Source organism: Coptis chinensis, chromosome 9, assembly GCF_015680905.1.
Source record: "Coptis chinensis isolate HL-2020 chromosome 9, ASM1568090v1, whole genome shotgun sequence".
Taxonomy (NCBI): Eukaryota; Viridiplantae; Streptophyta; class Magnoliopsida; order Ranunculales; family Ranunculaceae; genus Coptis; species Coptis chinensis.
The window spans coordinates 57,027,987-57,034,720 of record NC_141464.1 but is presented as its reverse complement, the minus strand read 5'-3'; the positions used below and the strand labels follow the sequence as shown (position 1 = coordinate 57,034,720).

Below are 6,734 nucleotides of genomic sequence, written 5' to 3'. Positions count from 1 at the left end.
GCGAAGCTCTGGGTTTCCTTTCCTTGGGTGACGGAGGACGATAAAAAGGGGCGGAATATCCGCCGATGGAATGGAGCACCGGTACTTGAAGCAGCAAAGTACCTTGGGTGGGGTGGATACCAAGGCGGTCAGCTTGGGCAGAGCCTAGACGTACTACGAAGTCTTTCAAAAATAGGACAAGATAGGCCGAAGTAGATTCTGGACTTGGAGTGAGGCTGCCAACCTGTAAAGGAAAATAGCCACGGGTCAGTTAATAACAAGGAGCATATACCAGGAAAGAAGGAAAGTACCAAAAGACTCACCGAGGGTTTGGAAGGTAAGATGATTAAGAATTAAATCAGAAGGAAGGTTCGCGGATAGAAAGTTCCCAGATATGTATAGCGGATAGTGATGCCACACCTTGTCTGAGGAGGTGATACGGAGGACGAAGGATTGCTTCTTAGGGCGTACGCAAAGGGACTGATACCCTACACTGACATCTTTGGTACTTGTCTTTATGTAGTAGTGAGAGATGATATCGAGGCTAGAAATCTTGGGTTCTCCTGTCCTATTGTACGAGTTAGCGACATACATAATTCTCCAAAAGTTCTTTATTCCTTGGCAAGGAGGGATGTTGAAATGGTTGCACACTTCGACGTCTAATAGAGTGAGGGAAAGCCGCAGACCGGCAACGATTTGACCTACAGTAACAACAAGATACCCTGACCTGCGGGGAACCAGATGAGGGTAGTAGGTGACTGAGTGCACATGTTCTAGTTGACAGCCCTAAATTCTAACACTTCTAATTAAAACGGGAATCTTTCTCGTATTATAATGGGAATTTTTCCTCTATTGAAAAAAAAAAAAAAATATATAGCATTTCTAATTAAAACGGGAATCACACTTCTAAATTAAAATGGGATCCCTCCCCCAATTAAAAAATGGGTTTTTAAAACTTAATTAAAATAATTTGTTAAGAAATTAAAACGGATTAGTGACAAAAACAATAATCACAATTTGTTAGAAAATTTCTATGTATATAGTTATGATTGTTGAGCAAGTTTTTTAAACAGCCAATGCGTATGCACGAGTCTACTTTCTAGTTTTAATATTAAAGCTCCACAAAATGTATTTTTCAAGCTTCCTTAAAATTCTATGTCACCAACTTAAAAAACCAACCTAAAATGGGAATCTCTTTTTTCCTTTTAAAAACCAACTTAAAATGGGAGTATAACCCCTATTAAAATGGGAATTACTCCACATTTATAGGACTTATATCTCCACATTTACCAAGAATGGAAAAAGGGCCAAAACGCCGCATCATCAATTTAGTAGACTTGCCAACATGACGTTCTTTCCGAAGATAAACCATAACTAAGTCTCCCACCTCAAATAACTATTGTCGTCGATGAACGTCAACCTTGGACTTATACTTAGCATACACTTGAGTTAAGCGTAGACGAACATTATCATGAATAACCTTAATACTGGAAGCAAAGTCATCAGCTACAACACTAATAGGAGTAGACGACGGTAGTGGTGCCAAATCAGTGGGCATAGTAGGCGACGTCCCTTGAACAATCTGAAAGGGCGACTTGCTTGTAGACCTGTTAACAACATTATTATAGGCGAACTCATCCCGGGATAATGCAAAGTCCCACTTAATCGGATCATCACCGACAATGCATCACCCAAGCTACGGTTAACAACCTCGGTTTGACCATCTATCTGTGGATGAAAGGCAGTGGAAAACTTCAAGGAACACGACAATAATTCCCACAGCGTCTGCCAAAAGTGACTAGTGAAACGGACATCTCTGTCAGAAGTAATGCTACGAGGAATACCATGTAAGCGCACAATCTCTTTGAAATATAAAGTAGCGACATGACTAACATCTGACGTCTTTCTACAAGGAATAAAATGTGCCATCTTAGAGAAATGGTCAACCACTACAAAAACAGAATCAAAACCCTTTGATGTTTTTGGCAATTCCATAATAAAATCCATGGAAACATCAAACCAAGGGCGCACAGGAATCGGCAATGGCAGATATAGTCCGGCGTTAGTTTTCTGACCCTTGGCTGTTTGACATGTATAACACAGACATATAAAAGCGTTAGTATCACGCCACATTGAAGGCCAAAAGTACTGCTTGCGTAAGGCAGGGAGAGTGCGTAGTACACCCACATGACCGGATAAGCCTCCAGCATGGAATTCGGCAATAAGCTTGTCTCGAAAAGAGGATTCCGAAATGCACAGCTGTGATCCTTTAAAAAAAAAGCCATCCTGTAAAAGGAACTCACCAAACAAACCAGCATTAGTACTACAAGATTGGAAAATAGGGCCAAAAAATTTATCAGTAGGATATAGTCATTTGAATTCCTCGAAGCCAAAGACAGTAGTACGGAGGGAAACAAGAATGTGATCCCGACGGCTCAAAGCATCAACAACTTTATTATCAATACTAGCCTAATGTTTCAATAGGAAATTATAACCTTGTTAAAAAGCAAACCATTTCGCTTGTCGATCACTGACTTTAACCTGGCTGTTCAAATAACGTAAAGCTTCATGGTCAGACTTGAGAACAAATTCCCGGTGAAGGAGATAATGACGCTAATGGCGTAAAGCCTATACCATGGCATATAGTTCAACATCGTAAGTAGAATAACGACTAGAAGGACCAGACAACTTCTGACTATAAAAGGCCATTGGTCGACCATTCTGGCTAAGGGCAGCACCAACGCCGTGCTTACAAGCATCACAGGCTACTTCGAACAGTTGGGAAAAATCTAGAAGAGCTAAAACTGGGGTAGTCGTCAGTTTCTCTTTAATAAGTCGAAAAGCATCAGCTGCTTCTTCAGTCCACACAAAGGATTTTTCTCGCAATAACACAGTTAGAGGCGCCATGATGCTACTGAAGCCATGGATAAAACGCCTATAAAAACTGGCCAGCCCGTGGAAGCTTCGAACATGAGAAATAGAAGATGGGATAGGCCAATCAACAATTGCTTGAATCTTTGACTCATCGACCGAATACCATCACCAGAAACAACATACCCCAGAAATTAATAGAAGATACCATGAAAGATCGAGCATTTCTTTAGTTGCAAATATAATTTATGCACGCGGAGAACTTCTAGTATAATTTGAATATGCTGTAAATGCTCTTCCTCTGTGTTACTGTAAATAAGTATGTCATTAAAGTACACAACTGTAAACTTACCGAGATATGGCCGAAGGATGTCAGTCATTAACCGCATAAAAGTAGAGGGAGCGTTAGACAGACCAAAAGGCATTACCAACCACTCGTACAAACCATCCTTAGTCTTAAAGGTCGTCTTCCATTCGTCGCCCTGCCACATCCTCACCTTATAATACCCACTCTTGAGGTCGAACTTTGTGAAAATACAAGCACCTTGTAAAGAATCCTATAAGTCCTCTAGTTGCGGGATAGGAAAGCGATACTTGATGGTAATCTTATTTATCGCCCGGCTATCTATACATATACGCCAAGAGCCATCTTTCTTTGGGGTCAATAAAGCCGGAACTGCACAAGGGGATTTACTTTCTCGTAACAAGTCCTTGGCACATAATTCTAAAACCTGGCGCTATAACTCTGCATGTTCAGTAGGGGTCATCCTATAATGAGGGAGATTTGGCAAAGATGCTCCAGGAATAAAATCAATGGAGTGCTAAATATCTCGGAGAGGAGGAAGACTGCTATTTTCTGGGTCGTAGCAAATGTCAGAATAAGAAGCCAAGATGGGCTGTAAAACAAAAGGCACTTCTGTCGACTCAATCTTTATAGATGGTGCAATAGTGAAAAACGTGCCATATTTGCGAGTTTCCACTAAGAAAGATGCACGCACAGATTTGGTGATATTTGGTGGCTTGAGCAGTTCCAGAACCAATTTCTGACCATTGTGAAAAAAGGAATAAGTATTAGATTCACCATCATGGATACTCTTGTGGTCGTACTGCCAAGGCCGCCCTAATAAAAGATGGCAGACATCCATCGGAACGACTGTACACCAGACATCGTCTCTGTAAGTGTAAAGGAGCGTTTTGGTCTTCTCCTAATTACAACAAGGAAGAACGGAAAGGGTTTGGATTTTGGATGTGACCGAGGTCGCTGTGAGCGATCTGCCTACGTATCTTCTCTCGTTTTTTCCTTTTATGGGGAGAGAAGAATCAGTCCGGAATGAAGTTCAGGTAGATGGTATTTATAGGATTAAGGGGGTGGAGATCCTTCAAACACGCGGTACCCTTTATGTACAAATGTAGGGCGAGATCGTGAATGAGGCCGGAGTGGTTTTGGTGTGAGTCATACTCACGATTGGGAGTTGGCGGTAGTCCCTATTTCCGGTGGTGGAAATGCAAATAAGATTTTGCAATGATTACATCCGGTGGGGGGCTGCTCGCCTCTCGGCCAAGTGTTCAGATCAAGTATCTTCGTTCGTACCATCTACTTATAAGGAGTCGCTCGACGATCGGTCTTGGAGGTCGCTTGTGCTTCGTCTGCAAAACACACTTATTTGTGAGGAGTTGTTCACAGATCGGTCTTGGAGGTCGCTGCGTTGAGGTCGCTTGTGCTTCGTCTGCAAAACACACTTATTTGTAAGGAGTTGTTCACAGATCGGTCTTGGAGGTCGCTGCGTTGAGGTCGCTTGGTTTCGGCCTCGCAATGTTCCTTAGTGGGGATATTGCTCCCCCGACCCCCTCTCAAGAGAGAATGGTCGGGTTCATGCAGCGATCTGCCGAGAGAAGACTCAATACTTGGGTGAAGCATGAGCGAAGCTATGGAGATCGCTCGCTTTGGGATGCCGCCGAAGTTGGAAACTTGTAGCAAAGGTGGTTTGGGCGGAAAGAAAATTTTCGGCGTTACCGCACGCGACGTAATCATAGCAGCTTGGAAAGGAATCGGTCGCCGCAAAGATTCGAAGTCGAAAAAGACAGTGTCCTGGACACGTGTGGGCTATATCATAGGCCGCAATCATAACTTCTTGGGAACTGAAGAGGCGGTTTGTGCAAAATTAAAATTGAGGCAACCAAAAAGACATTTCCAGGCTTCTTCTTCCGCAAAAACGCAAGCGAGGGCTTTGCAGGTGAGTGCTTCTGTTGCTGTTTGCTTTTCATTTCCGCTTTGCTTTCTTCACGTTCCAGTAGGGTTTATTAAGTTGGTAGGTCAGTGTTAGGTTATAGGGTTTAGGGTTAGGTGATTCGAGAATAAGGTTATATTACAATGTCGGATTCTGATGATACTCGTTCGGAAGAGGTACGGGAGGTTTCACTGAGCTGTGGAGAGTATGAAGAAGAGGATGAGGATTCGCTGATGGGCGGTGATGATCGGACCAGTAGTGGAAGAAGAAGTTAGGTGGAGGAGGTTAATAGCCGATCTGGGTCAGAGAATGAGGTGGCTAGTACGTCTGGTCGAGGAGGGATGACGCCATCAAAGTGACCGACTCAAGAGTCGCGAAGTCAACGGCCGCCAAATCGTTTCCCCGAATCGCGAAAGCAGCAGATGGGATTAATGTTCCTGACCTGGAAATATATGAACCTAGGCTGAGTGAAAATGTTCAGAGTGAGGGGTACAAGCCTCCGGAATGGTGGAGTAATCATATGTGAAGGTCACCGAGAGCCGTTCATGCGCCTACACCGCTCGAAATTGGTTTGTGACTTCTTTGAAGTTATTGTGGGAAGTCTCCATGCCGCCATTCGCAACACCTGGCGGCTATTCAGGGTGTTCAACTCATTGAATGCGAAAGTGGGGAATTCCACATAGGTGTGTCCGACATAATAGAGCATTACGAATGAGGCGGTCCGGTAATCAACTTTAGCTTGCAAACCATGCCGACGCTCTTCAGGTTTGATGGTGTAAGCAATGAGGCCCTGGACGAGGAGGCCGCCGAGTTAAGAAGTGGGCAACCATCGCGGCTAGTGGATGTAGGTTGCGCTTAACTAGGACGGTAGTCCAGCCGGTGGGTAGGATTGTCTTCCTCGTGGTTGTGTTAGTGGGTGAATAACGCTTCTAACCGGTGCATCTTTTGTTTTGTTTGCGATATTCCCGCGGGTTGACTCGAACCGATCGCGGGGAGATAGAAAGGTTCGCGACGGTTGAGTCGGGGAACAAAAGCGAAGCTAAGCTTCCAGAGTTTGCTCATTTCTTTGAGGAAAAAGGAGGGCTGCGATCCGCGAGAAGAGGAAGGTGCGAAGAGAGCGGCTCTAAGTCGAACGGGCGGAAGGGTGATGGAGAAACGCATAAGATGATCTCGATAACACGGAGGACCGGTGACCGGGCGCTGGGTGTCTCGGAAGGCGCCCCTGGTTGTGGAGGCCGCGGGGCGGCAGCTCGAGCTTTTACCCCGGAGGATCGATTCATTGATGCTCCCGTGGAGTTGGAGATCAGAAGCTTTTCACCGCCTTCCGTGGGTAGGTCGGAGAAGAGGAGAGCTGAAGTGGTCGAGTTGCAGGGAGCTCGAGTAGCTAAAAAGCGCCGACGGTCCGGGGAGGGCTCGAGTGGAGGAGGTGGTGCTAGCGGTGGGCGACGAATCGGGCGCGCCCCGAAAGGTGTCATGGACTTGGCTACCTTCGCGCGGGATCTAGTTCGCTTCAACGGGGACGAACCCACCGCTAGTGAAAGCCGAAAGGCTCCCCGTAAGGCGAAAGTGGAAAAGCGGCCGTGGGTGGCGGCGAGCCGAGGCCCAATTTGTGTACCGGACGAAAGCACGGAGGGCGCTGAATATAAAAGCGACCGA

General features: G+C 45.3%; 1 long non-coding RNA gene across 2 annotated transcripts; it reads right to left on the bottom strand.

The window, feature by feature from the left end:
* Positions 1–1,159: 1,159 nt before the first annotated feature.
* On the bottom strand, positions 1,160–4,024 carry LOC147476889 (uncharacterized). Of its 2 annotated transcripts, none has more exons than XR_015209331.1 (2): positions 2,475–4,024; positions 1,160–2,265 (listed from the first exon to the last, which is right to left on the bottom strand). It is a non-coding gene; the product is annotated as an uncharacterized LOC147476889 (long non-coding RNA). The 2 variants fall into 2 exon arrangements; XR_015209330.1 differs by having other exon boundaries at positions 3,203–4,024.
* Between the last annotated feature and the right edge of the window lie 2,710 nt (positions 4,025–6,734).